We start from the raw sequence: 12,574 nt of genomic DNA, 5'->3' as shown, positions 1-12,574 counted from the left end.
TTGTCGCATAAAAGGAATGGACTTCACTCAGTTTTTCCCCGGCCAATTCAATTATTGTCAGTGTGATTTCGGAGGTGCAAAAATCACTCCCAAGTGACGTTATCTCTTCTCTCGAAACGCCAAAGTCTTTCTTGCATAAACTCTTAATCTTGTTTGGATTTCAATTTTCAAGATACTTGCAAAATGTACGCGAAGTATATAAACTGTAGGCCTTGAACCAACAAGTTTCCATAAATAACAACCAACGTCAGCGCCAACTAATGAATGGAGCGACAACTCAGAACGAGGCTAATCATAATGCTACCAGTATGTCAACACATACAGGAAGTGGCTTTGTTAATCTACGTCACTGGAGAGCGGTCTGAAACCACTTAGTATTTCCCCGGCCAATTCTGTTCTTGTCAATGTAACTTCACATGTCAATATTATGCCACATTAGGAACTAATTTTAAGAAACAAATGGAATTCTACGCATCACTCACTATGGTGAGCTACAGAGTGGGAGTGTAGCGGATTTTTGCCCTTGGCTTGCGACGATGAGCTGAAAGGTAAATTCATGTTAAATGAGCGAAGTCTGCAAAGCTTAATTCTACTTGATTATATCTACCTTCTGGCTTGACTATCTCCTAAATTATGCCACAGATTGATGGTAGAATTAAAGATGTGTGTTCAAAAGAAATGTTCTTAAAGTCGTTTGATGTCCATGGTAATGCTGTCAGCAAAGAATGTAATTTATGGATTGTTTGTACAGTGCAAATGTTGACCAGTCTTGTTCAGGTCAACTGACACTGTTTTCCTTTCAAAAGTTTTATTAAATAGTTATTTGCATGCAGCTTTCATTAAACTCTCTCTCTCTCTCTCTCTCTCTCTCTCTCTCTCTCTCTCTCATCATCTGAGCTGGTTGCTGTCCAACGTATCATTCAAATTTAATTTATCCAGGCAGATGTGTTTTTCGCACAACTGTACTAACTAGATTTCCAACAATAAAGAAACAGAAAGTACACAATAAAGAAACAGAAAGTACACAAAGTACAAAACTATGTACAAAACATTATTCTAGAAGAAAAAAAAACATCAGCGCATATGATTTAAACATAAATAAATGCCTACCAAATTTTATTTGTCTTTATCAATAGGTGTTGTGTCATTCTACAAACCTCTCGGAATCGACGGTCAAATGTACGGAAATACAGATGTACGGACGGACTTGACCAAATTCAGCCGATCCCTTTGCATAGAGGTATCCATTTTCTTCATTTTCCGACAGATTTTATTAAATCCAGTACGTTGGTGATAACGTCAGTTGCACCCTACTTCTCATAGGCGCTAATTTGGGCACAAGATATCTAAAAAGCAGCACTACCTATAAGGAGCGTTATGGAGTCATATTGTAAATATACGTTTAAACGGGTAAATGTTTACTGGGTCCCTACTGGAATTAAATATGGATGTGTTACTATGAAATCTGATGGAATATTATATTACGGATGTCACTAAGGGGTCTAATGGAAATTTAACGTTAGCGTCTGGGTCACATTAGGGTTCTGTGGGAATTTAATAATACGTTCGAGCCACTGTGGAGGTCTATGGAAATTTACCATTGCAGTCTAATTAATAACAAGAACGGGGAAACATAATAAATTCCGTAGTATGTTTCTAGGTTTAGAGACAACTTTTAGAATCTTGGAAAGCATAGTGGAAATTCATGTTATATATTTAGAAGCAATATTTTGTTATTATCTATATAACTTGGAAAGTATTTAGCAAATTCAATGATATAATTCAATGTTTATAGTGTATTTTAGAACATGGAAAGCAGCGTGAAAAATTCCGATTCCTTTTTAGAATCGACGTTGTGTTACTATCATTAGATATTTTCTAATTTCTAGGCATATCAGAACTTTGTTTTTATACACTCTTTGACATTTTTTCATCCATTTCAATGTTAGTTTCTCCCTATAATACAAGCGATGGATTTGTGATTATCAATTTTTATTATTCAAACATTTAAACTTAAAAATAGATGTTAATTTAAAGAGAAACTTAGAGAATGCCGTTGCATTTTTGGATGAGAGAAAGAGAGAGAGAGAAGAAAAATATAATCACCATATTTGAAAAAAAAATTCATAGGCCATGCTCAACTTACCATTCACTCTTCAATCAAGATTAAGGTAAATCTCCGCTTTATGTACAATTCATGTGTTCTACCTTGTCAAATAAGAGTGAAGAAATGTACAAAACAATGCAAACGTTTAATAGTGACCATATTTACAGGGTTTGCAACTTAATTTAGTGAGATATGGGTTCTGATGTGTCATGACCAGTTCGTCTTGTCTCCGAAAGAACTGATCACAAAACCAATACCATATGCGTGTTCTTTGTGTTTGTTAATGAAGAAAATACACTTAAACTTGTGCACACACGACTGAACCAGATTTTTGTAATCTAACATTACTGATATGGTCGAAACAACATTTCTACTCGAAAACGTTGTGATATGGTTTTCAACTGGTGGAAATGCACGCGAATCAAAGTTTTCCACGATTTGATCCTTTGGAAAGTAAATAGTTGCCCACTGGTTTCGTAGTGGATGAGTGTCGTCTGTACTGATCATGTAGACTCAAACGTCTTTGGGTTTTCGATTAGGGAATTCATTTCTGGCGTTGATCTCTGGATTCCATGCGTCTTTTAACGATAGCAGTTGACATACATTCATCTTTGGGCCACAAAGTTCACAGGTATAATGGGAGATAATTTTAAACTTGACTTTTGTCTTTTTGCTGGTCAGAGAGGAACGAGGATATAACGTAAGGATTCTTGTTCTGATGCAATGGGTTATTGATGCATTCGGTCTCCGTGGAATTTATCTGAATCTGAATGTATACAGTGCAGGGCCAGTTATAGCATAAATTTGTACCAGAATCTGAATGTATACAGTGCAGTGCCAGTTATAACATAAATTTGTACCGAAATCTGAATGTATGCAGTGCAGGGCCAGTTATAACATAAATTTGTACCGGAATCTGAATGTATGCAGTGCAGGGATAGTTATAACATAAATTTGTACCGAAATCTGAATGTATGCAGTGCAGGGCCAGTTATAGCATAAATTTGTACCGGAATCTGAATGTGTACAGTGCAGGGCCAGTTATAGCATAAATTTGTACCGGAATCTGAATGTATACAGTGCAGGGCCAGTTATAGCATAAATTTGTACCGGAATCTGAATGTATACAGTGCAGGGCTAGTTATAACATAAATTTGTACCGAAATCTGAATGTATACAGTGCGGGGCGAGTCATAGCATACATTTGTACCGGAATCTGAATGTGTACAGTGCAGGGCCAGTTATAGCATAAATTTGTACCGGAATCTGAATGTATACAGTGCAGTGCCAGTTATAACATAAATTTGTACCGGAATCTGAATGTGTACAGTGCAGGGCCAGTTATAGCATAAATTTGTACCGGAATCTGAATGTATACAGTGCCGTGCCAGTTATAACATAAATTTGTACCGAAATCTGAATGTATGCAGTACAGGGCCAGTTATAACATAAATTTGTACCGGAATCTGAATGTATGCAGTGCAGGGATAGTTATAACATAAATTTGTACCGAAATCTGAATGTATGCAGTGCGGGGCCAGTCATAGCATAAATGTGTACCGGAATCTGAATGTGTACAGTGCAGGGCCAGTTATAGCATAAATTTGTACGGAATCTGAATCTATACAGTGCAGGGCCAGTTATAGCATAAATTTGTACCGGAATCTGAATGTGTACAGTGCAGGGCCAGTTATAGCTTACATTTGTACCGGAATCTGAATGTATACAGTGCAGTGCCAGTTATAACAAAAATGTGTACCGGAATCTGAATGTATACAGTGCAGGCTAGTTATAACAAAAATGTGTACCGGAATCTGAATGTATACAGTGCAGTGCCAGTTATAACATAAATGTGTACCGGAATCTGAAAGCATGCAGTACAGGGCCAGTTATAACATAAATGACTAAACAAATTGTTAAAGCTACGTAAAAATATCCAAATCTCTCTCTCTCACACACACACACACTTGGCCATCTATCCGCGAAGGAACTTATATGAAAAAATCATTTCAATCTTTATAACTACCGATGATCAAATAGGAGGTAGACATTACCAGAAAAAAAAACATCGATGAAAGCATGCCAAATAAATAGCATTTTCTGCGCTTTCTGAAAGTAGATATAAGGATAGGATAGTATCCCGTATGTATAGTATTAACGACTCTATGGTTTTAAACTCATCATCTCATAAATAAAAACAAACAAAATATACGGAATTTAGCGCATACTGGAAAACGACATTAGAAAAATAATATTGCAATTTTGTTTACAAAGCGTGTAAATATACAACTTAACAAAATTATACAACACATGTATACCAAATTAAAAGTTTCACACTGTTTACAGTGACTACAGCCACACACTTATTAACCAGCGAAAGGATTAGAGTGACCAACACTCAGCCATCTACTATCTGACACCCTATATTTACTATCCAAGATACCATACTTACCAACAAACATGCCATCTTTTGTTGATAAAAGTGTCATTGAATGTGCATACTAATAGAAACGATCATTACAAATATACACTTACATTTTCTTTTGTATATTCTTGCGACGTGAGAATAATTACATTTTGTAAAGTACTAGAAAACTCCACACTTTTACTGTCTTTCTCTTTTGAATTTCTTTACTGGCTTTAGTTCTTTCTCTTCTAGTATTTCTTCCGTTTTTCTCGCCTTCTAAAATGTATTTCTGTAATGGATTCTTCTTTTGTTTCTGTTTCTGAATGCCCATTCTCTTTTGACTTTTTATTGGGACACTCTGAAGGCCAGTATCTGGTTTCCTGGCGTTGATAACAGTAATAATCTTTACTTCTCTCTCTCTCTCTCTCTCTCTCTCTCTCTCTCCTCCTGCCTTAAAGGTTTTTTCTTGACCATACGGTCATTCTAGGGCCCAATATTATTTCGTAATAGATATAGCAGGTATCTTGATTTTATCTCGATATCAGTAGTGCACCCAGTTATAGAGAGAGGTATTCTATAAATAGGGAAAAGTATGCAACCAAGTCAAAAAAAATTTGAATCATATGTAGCCATCTCAAAATAAAATTGAATAATCTACTAATGAAACGATGAAACATTTCCAGAAGGCAAGCGACGACGACGTTTTGTGTCACGCAACACACTCGAAGAAATGTTGGCAGAAGTTCACGCTCGTGATATCGAAGAAGAGATTATTGACACATGTCCAACAACATCAATCTCCACTAGACAAAGAGAAACAAGATCAGCTAATATATAGTCGTTCGGTAACTACTGGAGATTTTTTTCACATGCTAGCTACACAAATATTGACCTAGAAAATATACTCTGTTAAATTTAAACAGTTCAAGTCCCACTGGTTGTCAAGTTTAAAACCTAGGGGCTTAAACTATGAAAAAGAAATAGCTAAAACTAACAAATTTTTATAATTTAAAAATAATAATTTACTTCCCTAAAATACAAAGTGAAAAAAATAATAAAACAATAACTTACAGTGGTTAATGAGTTCCTATTATTATAAACCGTTCCATAAATTTCAATCCGGATATGCTCCAAATGTATAACGAATCGAAACTGCACTGTTTGTATGCGCTAACATCACAAAAGAAACACTGTTTTAAATCCAAATGTCCTTTAATTGACTCTACGGTAAATCCATAGGATATTAAGTCCAAGCTGTTTTAAGGTAAATCCAAATAATTAAATTCAAAATATTAATACATCACAGTCTCGATGTTTCTGTTCTCCAAATACTCATTCGATGTCAAAGGAGAATGAATTTCCAATTGTTATTTTGTTACTCTTAATAGTATATTTCAACGATAGACTAGGAAGACGATAGCCAATACAACTGCTGATTAAAATAGTTCGCAATTTTCTCCTCGTTGCAGACTCAAATTAGCTACCGCTGCTCCAGTTACACAATACACTGCAACCAAAACCACAAAAGACACCGGCGAAGAAGCAACAACCAACTACACAGCAGTAGGCAACAGTGGTAGACAACCTTTGTAACCAGGTTGAGATAATCGTTAATGGGAGTCCTTCCAGAGCACATATTGGCAGCCTGGTGACATACTGAGGACCTAAGGACCATATTGCAAGCTGTCTTGAACTGATAAAAGAGAGCCACTTAAACAATAGAGAGAAAACAAATCTCTTACAGCATCTTAGGATATCTGTTCACTAGGGGAGAAATATTGCAAGTGTTCAGTACCGCTAGTGATACTAATAGTTAATGAGCTTAACAGATCTCTCAGGTCTCACTGGACAGTTTATCTGGTGAATTTTCATCCGACAATGACCTAATGCAGAAAAATGAGAATAATTTTACACTGAAGATACAAATAAAAACAAACTAATGATTTTTGTAGAAAGCATACATGTGAGATTTTGACTGCGGCAATCAGGTTAATTCTTATTGCAACTGCTGGCTTTTATACTGAACGAACACTACCAAAACCCTTATATTTTACATTCAGTTTTGACAGGAAAGAGCTATTGTGACTATTGTCCTGCTACAAGGCAGCTAAAAGAATCAGTATGTGCCTTATGCATGAATCAAGTTCACTGGTACTGTAACAAATTAGCATACTTTTCATTACCCCTCAACCATCTAGATTTTTAGATATTTACCTCTGTAGCAGACACATGTAAATATGTAAGCCAAGTCGGCTGCTCATTTGCAGCCCAAGTTATGCATTTGATCTCCAATGCTCGTCTAGCTGTGACAGGCAGTCACCAACAAGACAACCCATTTCCAAGCCTAACTCAAAGCAAATCTCAACCACATTACAGATTTAGCTTCTGTGTGAATTTATAACTGCTAGGCTTGTGATAATTAGGTTCATGTCTTCTACCTTAAAAATTAGGGGGTTAGGTGTCAAAATACGAAACTATCCAGTGACACCTCACTATCCCGGCTCAGCTCATTCCTTATTGGACAGAACTGGGCCAGCTAGTGATGGCAGATTTCATCACTCCAAACACCATACATGGGCAGACTAGGAAGAAAGTCATGCTGCCCGAACAACTGAGGCCGTTCATGTTCCTGCTTTCAGAGGTTTGATATCAGCCCTTTTACGAGCTACTAATTATTTAAAAAAATGCATTTTATACCTAGGGTTTTCGTTTTGGCTTAAAAGCTCATTTCGAGAAAAAAATCAAATAATATTAAACTATTATCCATTACACCACAGTAATAATAGAACTCGAGTTGTAAACAAATTAGAATTTTAAAAAATTGAATGAGACACTTTGATTTTTTTCTTCTTCTCTTACTATTTAGTATATTTATGGGGGGGGGATGTATGTACACTACGTACACCACATTGTAAATTCACACTGAATAGGAAAATTTACAACTGGTTAGCTTGAGCCTAATTACAATATATGGCTTACACACAACATGTAGAACGGAGCAGCTCGACTTAGATAAATGGGCAGAATTTGGTCAGTATTACATCTATGGCGTTTAAGATGTTTCCGCTGACGCTCGGTGACACCAGCCGGCCTTCTCCTCCTTTTCCGTGGCCAGATAGGCCAGTCGAGGTGCATACAGTAAAACGTCCAGTGGAGACTCCTTTTCTCCACCTGACGATAAATTGAGAAATATGTTGTGCATGTTTTAAAGCCCCAATGACGTCATTACGTACAATTTTTAAAAAAATACTAGTCCCAATACTGAATCTCGAAAGATATTTGATCCTAAACATCGTTGTGTTATATTAAAACCAGATAGCATGGACCTTTCGTCACATTATGGTCCATCTAATTTATCTCTCGAACTGCGAAACCCGACCATTTATGACACGTGCACGAATTAATCCGATGTTGATTAACGACATTCGTGGGTTAACCGATTTCAGTCGAAAACTGGAACACAAGATTTGATTACGTCAAAGGTAAATTCAGATATGAATCTGAAATAGGTTATTTGCCCTGCTCTTACCATCACCACGACCCTAATGACACAACATGCACACACAGATGACTCAGTCCATGGGTTACTATTTGTAAACTATTCAGACCTCATCCTATAATTATTTCTGTACACATCGAACGCTAACAATACAAAATACACATACTAGCTAACATCAGCACGTAAATAAAAAAAGGCTTATTTTTTTGAACTAGTGTCAAAACAGGCAAGTAATGGAATATTTGTTTCACAAACAGAAAACTTTCAGTTAAAGCTGAATTTGAAATTTTACCCCGTAAGAGAATAAGAACAGCTGATGAGAAGACAGTTCAAAATAGGATTTTCTACTTGACCCCACGTGTAAATTCTGGACTGTGAAAAGTGTGAAATTCAGATTGAGACTAAGTGTTTATATCGCACTTTAATTCTTGATTGCACTCTCGGTACTAAAATACAGAAGAAGAAAAAAAATAGTTTCCAAAAAGAGACTGCATATCTTGAGTATAAATTTAACTAACAGTTTGCCCCATTTAGACTGTTTTTGCTTCTATGATTGCCTATTATGCATCTACAGTTCTGTAGGTAAATTTAATCTGTTCTACTTTGTAGCAGCATCATTTGACAAAACTTTTTGACATTCTTTATTTCTGTAATGATATGCCATTATTACTTTTTATATTTGTAAAGGAAATCATATCATGAGTAAGTGTAGAGAAGGCAAGAGAACTACTTTTGGGGGTGCAAGAAAACCACCAGGCCCTCATAGTTTACATCAGTGAGCCAACATTTAGGCAGGAAGGTCGATAACCCTTAAGCACCTACAAGCATTTCAGACTGGTCTGTCTACACTAGATGCAGACAAATGCCTATTGAAATGGAAAGGAAATAAGAACTGTACTTAAAACATTACTTTCGAAAACTTTCCACAGTTAAATATATCTGTTTTTAATATTAGCTATTGTACTTTACATTTTTCCTCTGTAGTACCAGATGCGTATGTGTTATCGTCCTTTGCACCCAGATATAGTATTATTCCATAAAAGTGATACCCTATACAGTGTCAACATATCAATCATACAGCATCAAAATTTTATATCGTTTGTTCAAACTGAAGTAATGGATAGCCAATACAAAGCCCAGAAATTTAATAAGTTATAGCTTTATAATCCTATTTTTACTCAGTCAACAACAAAATAGATTGCAAGATGAAACATATACTTTTTAGTTAGAAATAGTGTTGTATGAAGACAGCACAACTTGACGGTAAATATTTGCTTTCATTTATTATACAATACTTGCATTGTTATTTAAGTACTTAAAAAGTTTTCTTTTAAGCGACAAGTTGCAATGGACACAAAAATACAGTTTTTTGTTATAAAGGATATTTATTTTTTGTATGACAGTGAAGATTTTTTTATATGTGACCAAAATAAAGAAATAATGCTGAAACTAGATTTCTGGATCCACTTGTGTTTTACAAGTAAGTTTTCCAATCTCTGTCTTCAACAACTCTTCTAATCGCTATATGCATTTCATAACATAAATTCTCATATAGACAGCGTTTGTTTGCATACCAGGGCCCAGCAACGTGAAATGAATTACCCACTGAATTTAGACACGAAGACACAGTGATCACATTCAAGGGGGCTCTCAAAACGCACTTATTTCGACTGCAAGAACAAACTTAAAGACCTAATAATGTTTCCTACCTGAAATATTCTCAGCATGTTTTTTTATTTTGTAATGTTTTTCTAATTTCATGGTGTTTGTTTTTATGATAATATTATTATATCTTTTTTATCTTATAGGTGTTGTCTAATGTTGTAAAGTGCTTAGAGCTTCTAAAGATTAGGCGATATACAAAGTCCTCATTATTATTATTATTATTATTATTATTATATGATTTGCAAAAGTCTGAATACTAAAAACAGGTATACTTTAAAAAGTTCTTGACTGTTCAAATAGATAACAAAAACCTGCGAAGGTCACCTCTTTCTGTGGCCAGTATACACGGAAAAATGTCGCTAAAAACCTAACCAAAAGACGCAATTAAGCTCCACAAGAACGAAAACAAATTAATGAATTGCAACTTAGCATGAAACTTGCCATAACTGTGATGTCAGTACTGGTTACAGAAGCATAACTGTGATGTCAGTACTGGTTACAGAAGCTTTATTCTGCCATTCTATAAAATTAAAACAATATTTATAAAAATCTGGAAAGATAATTATTAACTGTAGATATGTATTAGGCTAGCTCGACTCATAAAAACAATATTTGTTGTGACTCATCATGAAATGTATATTGTGTTAAATGAATACCATCTGCAATAATGCCATAGGACTGGAAACTCGCTCAACTGTGATTCAAAAACATTTAATCCTGCTCTGATTATTATACACTAATTGACGTTAAAATAACTGCTATGTGATTAAAGATTTGATTGCTCTGTTAGACTGTTGAAACCAAAATGACTTCGTTTGAGTTTACATTGAGTATGCATAAATTTTCAGTGCTCTTGTAGAGGTGCAGGTTTGAAAGTCAAAAATCCCTTTTGGTGTTAGAAAGGGGAGGGCAGATTAAGTCCACACAAAAAAAGGGTGCCAGAATTGGTGGTCAAATTAAAATCTGAGGTTCTCTAATTTTACTGAGGGTAAAGGTAAGTCTCCCACACATAATGCACGATAATGCTTGCGGTCTAGTACACTGCATTCAAAACAGTTGTCTTTCTTGACTTTTGAGTCTTGGATATCATGAAAAAAATGGGGGTTTCTTTATCCATAAAACAAATACGAATTTTCATTTGTGTCTTTCTTTAATAAATTCCTTGATCACTAATTGGCGTCACTTGGTAACGCTAAGTGCATATTAGTGCTTTTAATAGTTCTTAGCATTATTAACTAGGACCACGTGACTTCTAACCCGCAAGGGATGTGGAAGTTGATGTGGTCATTTGAATTTTTCATACAGTTTGTCGATTAAAGCGATCCCTACTTCTAAAATAATTTTACATCGTTTATTTTGTAGTTTATTGATTGAACCTGGATAAACCTCGTAGTTATGTTTTATTTCGATTGATGATAAATTCGTACGTTAAACTAATTTAATGACCTGCACTATTTAAACAAACAAACAAAACCCACTAAATTACAGACATTGCTGTTTTAAGTCATCATTAACATTTCCATCAAAAATACACATTAATGCTACTACATGCTGATGCTCTCTCTCTCTCTCTCTCTCTCTCTCTCTCTATACACTGACCCATACACAAACAATGATTAACAAGCACATTTTTCATTGGCTCTATAATTACACATTATCGAAAAGGATAAATAATTTATGCTGGGTATTTATATTAATGCTGCCTTGCAACAGCACAACATCCACCTTATTCTTTGATTTTCATTATATATAATGGATCAAATATGCTTGAACAAAATCACTTGTTTCTGCACTTCAGCCACTGAAGTGAGCAAAAGTTAGGCTCACTATAGTTTCTGTTTAGCATCAGCAGAGGTGACCATAGAACTACGAATATAAAATGTACACTTACCTCAAACATTCCCTGTGGAACCTAAGCATAATCCGCACAAGGTACTGGCAAAAACCAAGCATGCGTATCCATTATATTATATACATGAAACAAATTGAATATGCTACCCAGTTAATAAACTTTACAGTTGAAAAGCTATGTTCAATAACTTATAGCGCTATATACAGTCTATGAATAGGTTATCATTATGGCCTGCTTGTGAACGAATAACTAGGGATTTTAGATGATAAACATTATCTAGTGATTTGTACGTCCTTCACTATGCCATAATATGCCTTTACATGGTACGACCTTTACACTGTTATTGTATAATTCACATCAAATGCAACCGCAATGTTTGAATCCGACTCGTTACCGAATCCATCCTCACCCTAAAGGTACTTCTATCTTTGTTTCATAATGATCTTGTCCTATTTTTAAAACTTAGTTCTAAATTGCAATTTATTTATTTAATTTGGGGAGGGTGTGTGGTAAATAAGATTTTATTCTTATCAGTATGCAATGATTAGTAATTACCGACCTGTGTATCACTTTGTTACCGCTCCGGTGGTCTAGTGGTAAGAGTGTCCTTTTCGGATGCAGAAGGCCGTGGATTCGATCCCCGGCCGAGTCAAAACAAAGACTTACAAAAATGGCACCAACAGCTGCCTCGCTTGGCGCTCAGCATTAAGAGGTAGTGTTAGGACTGGTCGGCCTGGTGTCAAGATAATGTGACTGGGTGGGACATCATGCTACATGTCTGCGGCATGATGTCCCAGTGCTAGATAAACTGTCACATTGCAGATATCGTAGCGATATGACTGCAATTTTTTTAATGCTACGTTAAAAATCCAAATCACACACACGCATCACTCTATTACCGATAAAACATGTCTAGTTCAAACCAGGATGTTTATTACCGGTAACCATGAAAGTCATCAACTCGAAAAGGATTAGTCAAGTATGTCTTTATACGACAATGTGTTCTTTGTTCTGAATTAACTTTATAGGAATTTTGTTCTGCGG

The 12,574-nt window shown here is 35.5% G+C and overlaps 1 long non-coding RNA gene across 1 annotated transcript; it reads left to right on the top strand.

Moving 5' to 3' along the window:
* The first annotated feature begins 376 nt into the window (after positions 1-376).
* Positions 377-10,771, top strand: LOC149798393 (uncharacterized). Its single transcript, XR_016422008.1, has 3 exons — positions 377-548; positions 1,137-1,240; positions 5,984-10,771. It is a non-coding gene; the product is annotated as an uncharacterized LOC149798393 (long non-coding RNA).
* Positions 10,772-12,574: the final 1,803 nt, after the last annotated feature.

Source organism: Sinohyriopsis cumingii, chromosome 6 (genome assembly GCF_028554795.1).
Source record: "Sinohyriopsis cumingii isolate HCF-2022 chromosome 6, ASM2855479v2, whole genome shotgun sequence".
Lineage (NCBI taxonomy): Eukaryota > Metazoa > Mollusca > Bivalvia > Unionida > Unionidae > Sinohyriopsis > Sinohyriopsis cumingii.
Note: the sequence above shows the minus strand (reverse complement) of the source record. Positions and strands in the feature narration are given on the sequence as shown.